Source organism: Crocodylus porosus, unplaced genomic scaffold, assembly GCF_001723895.1.
Source record: "Crocodylus porosus isolate Cpor-Errol unplaced genomic scaffold, CroPor_comp1, whole genome shotgun sequence".
NCBI lineage: Eukaryota > Metazoa > Chordata > Crocodylia > Crocodylidae > Crocodylus > Crocodylus porosus.
This window is the reverse complement of record NW_017728886.1, coordinates 23,187,805-23,200,722: the sequence shown is the minus strand read 5'-3', so window position 1 is coordinate 23,200,722 and position 12,918 is coordinate 23,187,805.

The following is a 12,918-nucleotide window of genomic DNA, read 5'->3' as shown; positions in this document are numbered from 1 at the left end:
CCAGTTCCCCACCGCCAGGACTACGCTCTTGTCCGTGTTCACTCTCGCTCCAGATACCTCCCCAAACTCCGTAGCGTGCTTCACCACTCTTTCTAAGGACACCTCGTCCCTCACCACACATGTCACGTCGTCCATGTACAGGAGGACTTTTAATTCCCCGCCCCTCGCCCTCCGCCTCCGGGCCATGCTGGTCCCCGCTGCAGCAGCAAGTGGGGAGTGCTCAACAGACCCAGCTCAGGTCCCTGCTGGTGGGACAGGGATGAGGGAATAACCCTTCTCTGGCCAGACCCCCATCCCTACGTGTCCTTGCTTGGCTGGGGAGCAGAGGGGCCAAATACTTCTCCATTTGTCTAAGGACTTCTAAAAATAGGCACCCTAAGAATGAGGGCATCCATAAAAGTCTGATCACTGCTGACACTCAAATACCTATGGTAAGATTTCCGTTAGCAGAAAACTAAGCTGGAAAGATGGAGGTAACATAGGTCTTTGATCTGCATGTAGTCTTAAATATGGAGGAAAATAGTGGTGATGCCATTCTGTAAAGGAAAGATGAATTAGAGGATACTTGAATACACAAAAATGGGAATGGAAGGTAGAAGAACATAGTAGTAGGAGTGCTGTTTTAATGTGCCAGTAATATAGGCACATAATTTAAAGACATAAACTGTCCTCATATTTGGGGAGAGAATGATCAGGTCTGATGTCAGAGTTAAGGGTACTTTGGGTACATCTTGGAAATGTACGGTACTAGTATTTACATAACATCTCTGTGTCCAGCGGGATATTTATTGGAAATAGTAAACTACTTCTTAAATCAAAGTGAGGTGGAAAAATAAAGTTTTTATTTGACCCTGTTAATTATTTATTCACTTATCTGGAGAGAACCTTTCAGTAGTACCCCAGGCTTAGTTGGCTAACATTGTATTTTCTGTAACCTAGTTGCATTCCCCCCCTCACCCCCATCCCTCTAATGTTAGTACTTCACTCAGGCAGTTTGTTTTTCCCTACCAGCTTTGTCATCTTTTTGGATTCACACTCCTAAACATCTAATAAAAGTCAATGACTTTAACATAAAAAACTCCAATGCAACAAAACAGCAACATGAAAAAAATCTTATTTTATTATCCCTGTGTGCAGAAAATTTTGGAAGTTCTTACAGGCTATCACTTTAAGAGGCCAATGTATAGGGGTCAATAATTAATAATGCTTTTGTGGCTAATGATCTGGAAACATTTCAGCCAATTGCTGTCCAGAATATAATACATGGCCCTGTTAATGTCAATGTTATTGGATACGTTGGTTATAGCCATGTTGGTCTTAGGATGCAGACAGACACGGTTCTCTGAGTAGATGTAAAATCTTTTATTAGACCAACTAAATACTTAGAAAAAATGTTCTTTGCAAGCTTTAAGGCACAAACAGCCTTTAGGCACAGGGAGAATCTGCTGGTGTTTGTGTGCTCTCCTAGATGGAATAGAAACATAAGCCAATATGCAAAATTTAGGTCTGTGAAAATGCAAATATGTGGTAGGGAAGATCAGAGGGGATGGAAGTCAATAGGTGCAGGACAGGTTGGAGGGAAAGGGGGAATGTTGACCTGGTGATAGAATGTAGCTGGTAAAATGTAAAGAGGTTACCTGGGGTTATTGGAGGGCAGGCAGGTTATAATGTGCGATAAATCTAATGGCTATATATAGTCCATGATTATTTATATCCAGTAGATTTATGAAGTGAAGTTTGTAGTCTTGCCTAGGAAGGGTATTTTGTAAATTCCCTTTGAGGATTAGAACTGCGAGACCGGAGAGAGTGTGTCCAGTTACATAATTTGCAATAATTATTGGATAGTGTCCAGCTACATAATTTCCTTTGTAAACAAGCTAATTCTCACAAGATTATTAATTTTCCAGTTCTGTTTTCACTTCTACACTATTTGGATTAATCTGAACAGTTACGAGCCTCATCTCCTAAGGCAGCGTTTCCCAAGCTTGTGAGAGCCTCTTTCAAGAAAATGAAACCAATCATCCTATTCAGTCCAATTACAGCCTTACCAAACATTGTAAAAGTTTGTTCAAAGTAGATGATGCATCCTTTTTACCTTGGTCTAGTGCTTTGCCATATCCCTTTCCGTGCTTAGAAATGTTTCTGCAGATGTTCATAACAGTTATTCAATTTATGGTTATCTGAGTACTAATGCAGTTATAATTATAGCAAGGTTGTTGGTGCTAGTGGAAATTGAAATGAATGGGATAGTTCATACCTCAAAGCATTTGGTTTGAAATCAGGGAAATACTGCTACTTTACAGCCTAGAAGATAACTTTTCTTAGAAGTAAAGCTACAGACTCTTTTTTTTCTCTAAAGATGCCTGCGTGTACTCCTTTTCCCACATCTCATCTAGGCATAGAGCATCAGAAGCCCAGAACATCTGAATCATTGCAAAATGTTATCATCTTGTTTTATTCCACAACCTTTTTGTGTGAATAATAGAACCAAATTCATAGAATTTTGATGTCAACATGACAGATATTGTGGTTTTCAAAAATCCCTAGGAGGAAAAACATTGTTTCTGTAGCTGTTGTCAGTGGAACTCAGTAAAAAAGTTTGAGATAATCTCAAAATTCAATTTTAAATGAAAAAATCTTCCTTCTTAAGAAAAAGAAGGAGCAGTTCAGTTATGTCCGCTAGATGGCAATGTGTACGCTTATTAACTAAATGTAAGGTTTTATATGATATTTGCTGCTCATGAAAGAGCTGTGACTAACAATATTGATATCACTGTACAGAAAAACAGGAGCTCAAGTTTCCCAACTAATATGTATTGGTCAGTCCTCATTGCTTTTTTTTTTACCTAGTGAGAAAATTAAACTAACCTCTGTATTTGCTCATTCATTCCTTTGCTTCTCTCAAGACCTTCCAATAAAAAAAAATCAGTAGGGATGCAAGCAAGAGCATCAATTTATTTTTATGTGGGCCAGCAGAAGTTTGGGAGTGTTTTTGTGTATTGTTTTATTATGTTAGAAAAATCCTGAGCTAGTCTTTTCTCCTGGCCCTTTTCCTATTAATCTGTATTACTAATGCACACCAGCCTGAAGATGTTCTAATTCCAATCCTTTATCAAAAATGTTTTTGAAGTTTGTATTTTTTAAATGTTAACCAATGACAAAAACTTTTTAGTGAAATGAAATATTTTATCTATCTAAATAGGAAAATATTTTTAGAAGACATTATAGGTATAAAATTCTACATGTGCCAGCAGGAAGCTAAAGGCTTTTAGAACTTGTGATTTTCCCAAAGTAAGTGTTTATACTATTGCTCTTGGCAAACACACAAAACATATGCAATTACAAGTAATTAGTTATTGAATGAGGTACATTCTATTCCACTGAAACTGTAATTAAACCAAACTGAACCCAGTTGACTAATTACCTTGTTCTCTCTAATCCCTGGAAAAATTCTTTTTTAATGGATTCCTTCCTGATCTTGTACCTGAGATTTCATTTACTGAATGTGCCTGACTATCAGGTCTCCGGCAGACATTAATTTAAATGTATTCTGGGAGCCGATTCCTGATCCCAAAATCACACCTCCTGTCATGCACGTGTGACATGGTAGGAGGTGCAATTGTTGAAATTGGGGATCAGATCCTGATCATGCCTTGTTGCCAGTGCAAATGAAAGCCTGCTGCCTTCAGGTCCTGGGCTAGCATCAACAATCAACTGATTGTTGGCCCTAGCCTAGCAAGGGCCACACGGGTTGGGTCCAGACCTTGGTGTAGTCTCTGGCCTGAGCCAACAATCATCTGATTGTTGGCCCTTCCATACATTCAATATGAAGTGCCATACAAACCAGACATAAAATTGTTCTACATGATATGGATAGTTTTCTATTTTATGGTGCCTTAATATGGGTGTATATGATTGTTTATCTAGCCTAAATGGAACTGAAATTGAAACAGCAAAGCAGCGTGGAAAAAGCCTGGGCAGCACTTGCTTGTTATAGGCCTGGTTATAGCAAGTGGTATTAATCTTATTTGTGCAAAGACACTGTGATAAACTGTACAAATGCTTTGGTATGTGAGGAGTAACTTGCTTCCTGTTTATCACATGGCTAATCTGGACAGCCTTGTGAAAAAGAGTAAGATGGTAAAGGGGCTATTATAAAGAAAAGGTGTGTCCCCTTTCTCTCCCAGCTGGTGGAAGTTGGAAGCACCCCCAGGTGATTATTCTGCAGGAGCCTGAAATAACATGTTCTAATTGTGAATGTTGCTTTTGGAAGTGAAAGCAGGACCTGAAGAAAAGAATTAAAAGTGGCCTGTAGCTTGGACTTTCTTTTCTGGGTGGTAAATCAACACGCTGACTTACACATGTGCACTCCCACAGGACATATAATTTATAAGACTGTGAATGATAGAATTTAATTAATCCCCATAGTAAATGCAAGAGGTAATGCATTATTTACAAATGATATGGGTGTGCTAGGGGGAATGAAATGGTCATATCAGGACACACTATTCTGTGGAGTCAAGGGTTGCCAGTTTATCTAGCCTAAATGGAACTGAAATTGAAACAACAAAGCAGCGTGGAAAAAGCCTGGGCAGCACTTTTGATATCCATCTAATCTCTATCCATTTTAAATAAAAGATGTATTTATTTACCATAGCAGTCACAAAACAACCAGACTGCATTACAGTCTAACCAATACTGGTTTCTTTTTGTTCTTTGTGACTTTATAAACTCTCTCCATTAATTCATATATTTACACCACTTAACAGCTATCAAATGGCAACTTTTTATCTTTAATTAGTTTATATAAGTGACATGTCATATAATGTCCTGATCTGTCTCATTTATACAGATCAAGTTTTTCATTCGGTATTTTTATGGTAAATCTTTATGAATTATCTTTTATATTTTTGTAAGACATAATATTTACATGGAGATGCTTTGGGTATAATGGCAAGTGAAAAAGGGTTGTCAAGAAAATGTTATGTGTTTATTGGACACACTTTTGGACAAGACCTATTTAAATCTTGTGTGGTTCTATGCTGACTATACCCAAGAGGATACTTTTTTATTCAACTTTTTTATGTTCTTGGTGTTATGTACCTATACCCAAGAGGATACTTTTTTATATTCTTGGTGTTATGTACCTGTCTACAATAGATAATATTAATAGATATAATTGTGGCCAAAATGACTTGTATAATTATTACTACTGATGATAAACCAGAGACAATGCAGCTTGACTGTTATAGACAGGACTGAATTTGCCAGGCTGTCATTAAGAAAAAACTGTTGTAAATCAGATCTAGTCATTGAAGCATAATAAATATGAAACCTCATTGTGCCATCTCTAGAATGCCACTTTTCACAACAGAACCATACTTCCATATGTTAGACATCATGCCAAAGTCTCAGCATAGAGAAGAAAAGCTGCTTACAGAAATCCCCATTCATCTTTCAGTTATTCGATACAATTCAGGTTTTTTAAACTAATTAAAGACTTACCACTTTTCCAAATGTGGAAAGAGAGCAGATAAATAGAGAAAAGAAAAAAACCCCAACAAGCTGTGTGGGTAACCAGCTGGCAGGATATCATTGCCAAGGAAACAGGTTTATTGAATCAGTATTTGAAGAGAGGGAAGAACACAGTCCTGCCCTGAGGCGGGAAAAATGTGTTGCTTTATCCCTGACTTTCTTTTGCATTTGCCAAAAAATGGGTAGAAAAATGTAGGGTCATAAACTACCTCATGTGGAGCTAGTAACATTTTTTTTTAAATATTGACTAGTGCCTCAGTTAAAACCCACATCTTATTTGCTTGCCTCCTCTTCGCGTTGCTACCAGAAGTCACTTTGAATTGCTTTTTGGCTTACATGTTCTACAAACTCATTGTCTTTACATCCATACAAAACCATAACAAAATGAAAATATCTGCTCAATCATCAGCCTTCCTCACTGAAACTAGAAAAATCTGTTGAAGCAAATGAATTTTTAGATAGAACACTTTTTAATACTTGTATTTACATGACTTTTGAACTGGAATAAAATCTTTGTTTAACCCACACATTTGAATGGTTAAAACATTGTATGAAGTTGCTTCAGAAATTTACCTCCTGCAACATTGTTATATCAGCTTGTAACACATTAGAGCAGTAGCTCTTTGCCAAATGAAATCACGCAGCTTATCAAAACACCAGTTTGTGATGTGCATATTCCTATAGCGTTGTATGTTCACATTTGAGTCTCTTCCTTACTTTATATATAAGGAAAAGACCACATATATTTATTCTGGATATCTCTGTTATGACTGTAATTCTTTTGTGCTGTCTACACAGATTTGCAAAGTACACTTGCCAAATATTTTAATAAGGAAAATTGGTTTTGTTGTTTGCACAGGGACAAAGGCCTCGCCAACTCATTGGTTCAAAACAGTTCTTTGCACAAGTGTTTTGTCTTCCACCCAAGAACTTTAATGCACTTCAGTTTCTCTCTCTCTTTTTAAAGTGAAGCAAAAATAACTCCATTTCAGAGGTGAGAAAATTGTGGTATACAGAAGTTAAATGATATGCCCAAGTTCAAACAGAAATGTTACCAATTGGTAACAAAATCCAGATATTCTAATTTTTGGTTCTGCGTCATGCTTCCTTTTACTGTTTGGCTGCTGTCTATATTCTTTGTGATAGAGTTGTACTTTTAACTCAGAGAATGACAAATCAAGACTGATACCTTTTTAAAGTAAGCCTTTTTATAAGCTCGTAGTATTGGCTCTCCTAAAAAGACTATTTCTTAAGCTTAAATAAGTATCATTGCCAAAATAATGAAATGTTCTCACATGCTTTCCCACGAGTCTTTGGATCTTTATTTCAAACACAATATATGCCTAACATTTGGGCAAAGCAGAGCAACTCTTAATTATATATTTGTCCATCCTGTTTCTCTCTACTGGTTATGTTTCTATACCTACCTATAACTGTTTCTTCTTTATGCATTGTAACAAAATGAAGAAGCACAAGTCTTTATGAAAGAGATGCGATCTTTGAGAGTGTGTGCACGCATGCGCATATATAAGCATCACTGCCCTAAGAAATTAGCTTCTCTTTCACCCGCAGTGCTAGAATGTACTACTTTTGGAATAGCAAATGCTCACCAACTGTACAGGAGCAGCAATCATTATATTTAAGTCAATATAACTACTTAAGTTGATAAGCAAATGATTTGGGAATAAGCTGCTGTTTTCTCTTTTATAGTTCAAACTCAATTTCTAATAAGAAAGTGTGGTGTAAGATAGCAGATGCTTATAGAACTGTGAGTTTCAACTACTAATAGAAGTTTGATAAAAATCTGGTGCTCTGGGAAACCAATTTTTATAATGCAAAAGTAAGCCACTAAGAAGTGAGCGTGTCCTGATGCTACCACTTATACTATGCCAGGTGTTACTAACTCTGATTTGGGATGTTTTTCTTAATGCCCCAGCATTTGAGGGATGATCCTGGGGTTAAAATCCAATAGTAAGAAAGACTAAGAGTAGGAGGACTAAATGCATCCATTTCTGTAGTGTTTACCCTTTTGAGTCAAGCTGCTAGCTCATAGCCTTATAACTTCCAAATGTTAAGTGCAGCATTTCTGTCTGTCTTGCACACCTCTAACCATCAGCAAAATTAAACAATAAGCCATTTATTAGTTTTTACTCATAATACTAATAATTCCATGAGCAACAGCAGTAGAACCGATCAAAACCATCATGGTAACTCTATTGCTAATTGTGATCAGAGAGGCAATGGAGATATTTTTAGAGAGCACCTTAAAAATAGTGGCAGATAGAAAGTGCAAAGTAGGCCACCTGCAGCAGTAAGTCTGAGAAGGGCAGTAGGTCCTGTATACACAGGAAAGAGTCTCTTTTAAATGGAATAATCATTTATATAATGCCTGCAATTATCAAATGCCAAGTGGGAGTGGACATGGAAACAAATAAAGGAACAGGCAAAATTTTAATTTAGAAGCCTCATAAGTTTGGATTGATATTTTTGTGTTTTCCATTGACATTATGTGAACAATGACAAACAAAAAACAAATCATACTGTACCAGGAGGCAGCAGAAGAAATGGAAGATACCTACACTTCAATATCTACCTCTCAGTCTACTCATTTATCTCTGTCTTGTACTGATAAAGTGGCAGCATTTACTGTCCCTAGTAGTCATGTTTTGTTATCATAATTTATTTCAGATTATACTGTTGGACTTTAGAGGTTGAGTCTAGGCTAAAATATATTCTGTATAGTTTTACCCTAACTTTCAATAATAACACTTTTTATTATTTGATTTTTTTAATTCTCAGGATATCTTTTAATACTCAGAAAAAGAGAGCGCTTCAGTCCCTGATATGATGTAGTCCTCTGGCTTTTTAAGAAAAGAAAAATGACCAGGAAAATGAGCTTTGAAAAGCAGCTATTGTAGATTTTCAGGAGCTACTGTTTTGCAATTTTTCAAGTCTACTGAGTTAAACTACAAGCTACAGGCGTGAGCCAGTACAATGTATACTAGGACTCTCATTTCTGTAGGTGACTTTTCACACTGCCTATCACAGTAGAAATAAAGATTAATGCCTTTAAAACAGTAAGAAGATGAGGGCAAATCTTTATTTCATTTAATTTTAGGTCCTGAGATCTTTTAATTCCATGGAGCACAGATTTCAGGTCATACTTCAATACTTATCATATACGGATATTCTACTAGCTATAGAACTGCACATGTACCATACTGAACTTTGCTGTTTTTAGTAGAGCCATACAGGCTTCCTCAGTTTTTATTTTGTAGTTAGTAAAAAAGTAAACAGACATAAGCATCCCAGTCCCCACAATGTACCAAAAAAAGAATATCTGAATAGAAGTAGTGAGGAATTAGTCATAGTAATGTCCTTGAATGACAAGTGCCCCTGGCGACTGGTGGGAGCACGGCTGTGCTCGCAGCAGCAGGAACACGGCAGCAGTAAGCATGGAGCTCCTGCAGACCCTGCCAGCACTGTCAGTGGCAGGGGATGACAAGTGCCGACCAGGGTCAGTGACCACCCACAGGCGCGCCATCAGCAGTGGCCAGTGGTGATTGTGGACCACCTGCAGACACTGCCAGCAGGGTGGCGAGCAGTGGCCACCCAGCACCTTTTTGTAAGGGGTGCACTGCCATGCTCAGGGGGTGCACATGCACCTGTGTGCACCCCCTATGTGTCACCCCTGGTAATGGCATCATGAGCCTTTTGATAGTCCAAAGCCAAAAGGCTCATGATTTATGTCATGCATAGCTTCTTGAGGCCATGTGGGAGGAGAAAGTTCAGATTGGGGCCTAGGTGGAGGAGGGAGAAGAGTAGTCTGCTTGCATTAGCTGGTTAAAGAAGACTAAAAGGGATGCCATGACCAGGTTTCATAGATTTCATAGATTTCATAGACATTAGGGCTGGAAGGGATCTTGGAAGATCATCGAGTCCAGCCCCCTGCCCCAGGGGCAGGAAGTCAGCAGGGGTCATAGGATCCCAGCAAGATAAACATCCAAATGTCTCTTGAAGGTGTTCAAAGTAGATGCTTGAATCAACTTTGCAGGCAGTCTATTCCAAACCTTGGGGGCTTGGACAGTAAACAAGTTCTTCCTCATGTCCAGCCTGAAACAGTCATGGAGGAGGCTGTGACCATTCGATCTTGTCATCCCTTGGGGCGCTCTGGTGAACAGACATTCCCCCAGATCCTGGTGAACACCCCTGATAAACTTATAGGGGGCAACCAGGTTAGTATATGGAGCAGGACTGGAGCACCAGTTAAATGAAAGGATGCTGGAGACAGCAGTGGCCTTCTGCTGGAAGCTCTACCCAGTGCACCCAGAAGACCCAGGAGCCATGTAGGACTGCTTGCAGGAGCTTACTCAGGGCCTTAGGTGGTGAGGGAAGGGGAGGAGGGGCAGGGAGGAGCATCAGAAGCTAGAGAAATGGATGCTGGAGGAGCTCACCAAGAGTCTCCACAGCTTCACGAATGATACGACTCCTGGGGCAGATGGCCTGCTCAAGGAGTTCTGTGTCACCAGGTAGGCCTGGACCTGCTGGAGGTGTATAAGGAGTGGCTTCAGGAGGGCTATTTGGGGGTGGGATGGATCAGGGCCTCATAAGCCTTATTTTGAAGAAGAGAGGGAGGGTGGAGTTGAATTGGAGACCCATAACACTCCTGAGTTTCAGCTATAAACTGATGGCCAAAGTCTTGGCTGAGCACTTTAAGTCTGTTATGGGTGCAGTGATCCATGAGGACCAGTCATGCACAGTGCTGGGATGGCAGACTTTTCAGGTGAATTTGCAGGTGAATTTTTAGCCCCTTCTCCCATTTGTACACAGCGGCAGGTATGCTGTGGTACCACTAGAAAAGGGGGCTAAACATTGCCATGCTGAACCTTGAGCTAGAGAAAGTTTTTGAAAGGGTGTCTCACCAGTTTTCTTTGAGAGATGCTGAAGAGGATGGGGGTTGCCCCGACCTTCATTGCATGGATAAACACACTGTGCTCCAATGTGAACAATAGGGTGCTGTGATCATGGTGAGGTCCAGTAGAGATTCCCACTCTCCTTGATCCTTTTCATCTGTGTGGTGGAACTGCTAGCCCAGTGGCCCAAGCAAGACCTTGGGATCCTTACAGTGGAGATCACTGGGGCAGTGCAAGATAGAGATGATAGTCCTAGCCTATAGACAACCTCAACACTTGATGTAAGGACAAGTGGTTGGTAGAAAGAGTACTGCAACACACCCAGGTGTAGAGTAGCACCAGGGACCATGCTCAACAGGGGCAAGAACACCTGGCTGGCATTCGACAAGCTTGAAGATCTATCTATTCTGAGGGGACAAAGATCCTCAGGGTGGTTTTTGACCTAGAGCTGGAAGGACAGAAAATGTGGGAAGACCAAGGCCTTGGTCAAATAGAAACCGGGACTGTAGATCATGTGCTATGTGTGAATTTGGAGGGGGCAGGTTGGGGGTTGGGTGCATAGTGCTCATGAGGGCAGTGTTGTTACTGGTGCTTCTGTACACCACACTGGTCTCACCCCCACCACTCCAAATAAATAGTCCATAGAATCCAAAGGGCCATGTGCATTGTCTTCTGGCTCCAGATGGGAGAATGATGCAAGGACCATGCTGTATGAGATGAAAGGGGCAAGGGGGAGACTTTAACCTTACAGGCCAGGGATAGGCAACCCACGGCACAGGTACCAGAGTGTGGCACTTGAAGACATTTTGCTTGGCACACATGCCTCTGGATGGATGGTGGGGAAGGGGCTGGGGCTACGTGACCACAACAAGGATCAGGCCCTTCATGGCTCCCCCACCATCTGTCCCTGGCACACAGGTGTTTTTGGCACTCTGCCCAAAAATGTTGCCAACTCCTGTTATAGGCTAAGGGTACTAGAAGTAAACACTGGACAGCCTAATGACTCATCAGTTAAGCAATTAAGCTGCTCATGCACAGGTGTTCCCTTCCTCCCAGTGCAGGGCTTCATGTGAACTGTGTTGTCTGGCAGAACTTGCCACCTGCTGCCTCCCCCCACCCCAACCCACCCCACCAAAGGGTCCCAGGAGCCAGTGGCTCTCAGCAGCAGCTGTGTTGGAACTGCTGTGTTATTAGTTAACCATTAACCAATATAATTAGAGGAGGTTAAATGGATAATTTTTAAACTATATTTACATCCCTACCATGGACCTTGGAACTGCCACTGTTCTACAAGGTCATAAAGCAGTTCTGGAGCAGATATGAGATCCAAAAAGAAGGCCCTATGATCCTGAAAAATCATCAGAAGATGCAGAAGGTGGTAAGAGCAAGGGACAGACAAGCTGCACGGCAACAGCTGCCAGGCTGTGTGGGAGTGAATCTTCTACAAGGACCTGCAGCAAGAACACAAGAGACTTGACCTGCCGAGTAGTCCACCCAGTATTCCCTGTGTGAGGACTGAGACACACACAGAGTGACTCTCTGACCTGCCCCAGGCAAACCTGCTGGTGGAAGGAGACAATTGACCACCTCCTCTGGAACTGCCCATACACCAGAGAGGCATGGAGGTGAGTAATCATACTCCTTGTGATGGTGATCGGAGTCAAGATCCAGACCAGAGAGATAGTGCTGTTCAGGCACCTAACCAAGCAGCAAATAAACCTGACAGATTGCTTCAACCAGTTCATCTCTTGATTCAGGAATGTCCCATGGAAGACCAAAAACCTGCTCATGCACAGGCATTTGACCCTCCCAGCTGAGGACTGTCAGCATGGGAATGAGTAAGCTGCCAAGTGTACTTAGATTCAGCCTTAGGGGTAGGTGATTGCTCAAGGTGCGGTGGTCACTGGGGTGCTGCACATGTGCACCCATGCACACATAAGCAGCCCACATTCACAGAAGTACTTTCCCCCTTCCCTGCCCTGTTGTCCCAGGATTCCTTTTACCAGAGACCCCCAAAGATTGACATGGCCCCTCATCCAATTTGGTATCAAGTGAACTTTATTAGTAACCCCTAGGCTTATTACAAGATAATTATCCTTGCAATAAGACCTGGCAAGCGGTTCCTTCAGGTGTTAGAACAGCAAGCTTCTGTGGTACTGGCCTCAGATCCTCTGCTGGGTGTGTGGCATGTTGGTTTCTGGATTCCTTGTTACTCTAAGCAAGAAGTCCAAGGTTGCTCCTGTCTCCCCAGTGTAGCAACACAGAACACACAGTCTCTTTATTTGTCCACTACTTTTGTAACCTTCACCTGATGGGGGTGAAGGGCTGGTGTCAGTAGGAACTGGAGCTTAGGGGCTGCAGGTTAACGTTTTGTGGGGTGTATGTGACACACAGGTCACCAGCTGGACAGCCCTGTACTAGTTTAAACTAGAACTGTAAAGTGTTTTTAGTTAAACTGGTGCAGTATTCT